Source organism: Melanerpes formicivorus, unplaced genomic scaffold (genome assembly GCF_026170545.1).
Source record: "Melanerpes formicivorus ecotype bairdi unplaced genomic scaffold, bMelFor1.0.p_v2 SCAF_57, whole genome shotgun sequence".
NCBI lineage: Eukaryota > Metazoa > Chordata > Aves > Piciformes > Picidae > Melanerpes > Melanerpes formicivorus.
In genome coordinates this window covers 2090398-2093418 of record NW_027142409.1, presented here as the reverse complement: position 1 = coordinate 2093418, position 3021 = coordinate 2090398, and positions in this window count along the sequence as shown.

The window sequence follows — 3021 nt, the reverse complement described above, 5'->3', positions numbered from 1 at the left end:
CCATTGCTTGAATCACCTCTTGCTTTATCTGGTCAAAGGCTGCTTGTTGTTCAGGTCCCCAGTGGAAATGGTTTCTCTTTTGAGTCACAGCATACAGAGGTTTCACAATCTGACTGTATCCAGGAATGTGTAGTCTCCAAAATCCCACTATCCCCAAGAAACGTAGGGTCTCTTGCTTGTTGGTGGGATTTGCCATGGTAGAGAGTCTATTTACCACATCCACTGGAATGTGTCGGCGTCCATCCTGCCACCGCACTCCCAGAAACTGAATCTCTGTGGTAGGTCCTTTCACCTTGTCTCGCTTGATGGGAAAACCTGCATTCAGAAGAATGTCATTGATTTTGTTACCTTTCTCGAAGACTTCCTCTGCAGTTTTACCCCAGACGATGATATCATCGATGAACTGGATGTGTTCTGGAGCACCGCCTTTCTCCAGAGCATCGTGGATTACTGCATGACAGATGCTTGAGCTGTGGATCCAGCCCACTGGCAATCTGTTGAAAGTGTAGTGGATTCCTCTCCAGGTAAAAGCAAACTGAGGCCTGCATTCCTCTGCTATGGGAATAGAGAAAAATGCATTAGCAATGTCTATGGTAGCATACCATTTGGCCTCTTTGGATTCCAGCTCATACTGTAGCTCCATCATGTCTGGCACTGCTGCACTCATAGGTGGTGTCACTTCATTTAGGGCTCGGTAGTCTACCATCAGACGCCAGTCTCCATTCTGCTTCCGCATAGGCCACACTGGACTGTTGAAAGGGGAATGAGTTTTGCTGACGACTTTCTGACTCTCCAACTGACGAATCAGATTCTGAATGGGCAACAAAGAGTCACGGTTGGTTCTGTATTGTCTGTGATGCACAGTCTGAGAAGCAACCGGCAATTTAATGTCCTGTATCTTGTGTTGTCCCACAACTGCAGATTCATCAGAAAGCTCAGGTCTAGCAGACAGCTTCAATTTTTTTCCATCAATTTCTATACAAGCTACACCGAAAGCCCATTTGTAACCTCTAGGGATTTGAAACGCCCTTCCCTCAAAAAATCAATTCCCAAAATACAAGGTGCGTCAGGTCCTGTCACAGCTGTATGCTTCCTCCATTGTTTACCAGTTACACTTATATTAACCTCTACCTTACTTAACTCTTGAGATCCTCCAGTGACTCCCAGAATAGTTACAGTCTCTGATCCCTGATAATTTGATGGCATTATGGTGCACTGAGCTCCTGTGTCAACCAAGGCCCTGTACTTCCGAAATTGTGAAGTGCCAGGCCACTGGATGTACACATCCCAATAGATTCTATTATCTCTGTTATCCCTCTCCTCCCCCTGGCGGGAGGCAGGGCACCCCTAGTTATGGGGAACATGCCCGCATATGCATTGAACATAGTTTGCAGTGTTATAACTTTCAATGTGATAACTGTAGCCATTGTTGGAGCCACAAGAGCCGTTCCGGGGTACTGTGGAAGTAACAGCTACCCTTCTGGTATTGCTACCTCGGGTTCTGCCACTTTGCAATTCCCTCAGTCTCCTGAAAAAATTAGAAGTTGGTTGGCCATCCCAGCAGTTCATGTTCTCACCAAACTGATCACGCAGAGTTATCCAAATAGTTCTACACGACTGCCTTGGTGGTCTGTTTTGGAACGACCTGTTTTGGAATGACCTCCTTGGAGGACGTGTATTCCTCACAGATGAAACTTGTATCCACCTGGAGGGAGAATTGAAATTATCCCTTTGTGCCAATTGGGATATGGAATTTTTAAATTCATCCTTTAACTCTCTCATGCAATTCCCAATTTTTCCAGACAGAGTTTCAGTGGCTGAAACCAAAGAACCACGTGTCATGCTATCCTCCAATTGTCTCATTTGATCACTGAATTGGCCAACCTTAGGAGAAGCTCCACCATAATTTCTTGACACAAGAAATGCCAGAATGTTTGCATAATTAGAAGGAGCAAGTTTGATGATCTTTTTAGCAAGACCAATACCCACAGGAATGTCATCAGGATTCAGAGTTTCATGTTCACCATAGAGTAGCTCTCCAAGAGCAAATTCTCTCAAGCGCTTAATTCCCTCATCTATGGTAGTCCAGGGTTTAGGATTCCATGGAAGATCATCTCAGGAAGGGTATCTCAGGGCAAACGCCATTAAAAGGCATATCCACAGATTAACCTTACCGAGTGGTCTGCCTAGATGTCTATCTATTCCATTATCCCTTGAGAGAGTTCCTAACTGAGCTGCTGACTTGTCTCCAACTGTTAGAGCCGTAGCACCTGTATCATAACACCTACTAAGCCAAGCTAGAACTGGCTCGTTATCTGCCCTGGTGAAATCTTTACAGGCATTTCGCAATTCCTCACGGGGTGACGAACACTCTGAAATATCATCTTGCTCTTTGTCTCCCTGAATTTTTTGCCCATATAATCCTGCTGTCACTCTCCTAAGGATCTTTTTAAGCTGAGAACCACCTTTGCCAGCTGCTTTCCTAACTTCATCTGTATCCTGCTTTGATCTCACTAGATTAGCTAGATCTTTAAAACAAACTTTCTCTTCCTCCTCAGCAGGATTTTTTGGAGTGGAAGGCCCCTCACCAGGATCAGTCTCCAGCTCTTCTTCTCCATCATCTTTGGTCTTTGTACTTCTCGTCTTTAAAACAGCCACCTTAACTGGAGCTGTGTTTGAATTTACAGCCACCTTAATGGAAGCTGACAGGTCCTGAGATAAATCAGCTGCTGGGGCAGTGACTTCCGGTCCCACCGAGGGAGTGGGCGGAAATGACGTTGCTCCGTTAATGGCCGACGGAGAAGAAGAACGAGGAGAAGGAGTAGGCGCCATGTTGATACCAGCCGAGGCCCTTGGCAGCTTGCCAGAATCAGCCAAGTCATTTAGAGCTGCTTTACCAATTAACTTTTTAGCCCTCTTTTTAACTGACACAGATTCTGCACATTCCTCATCACTAGATAATTCTGGGACTGATCCAGAGCCACGGCGTTTTCTTTTTGATCTAGTTTTAATAACAAAACA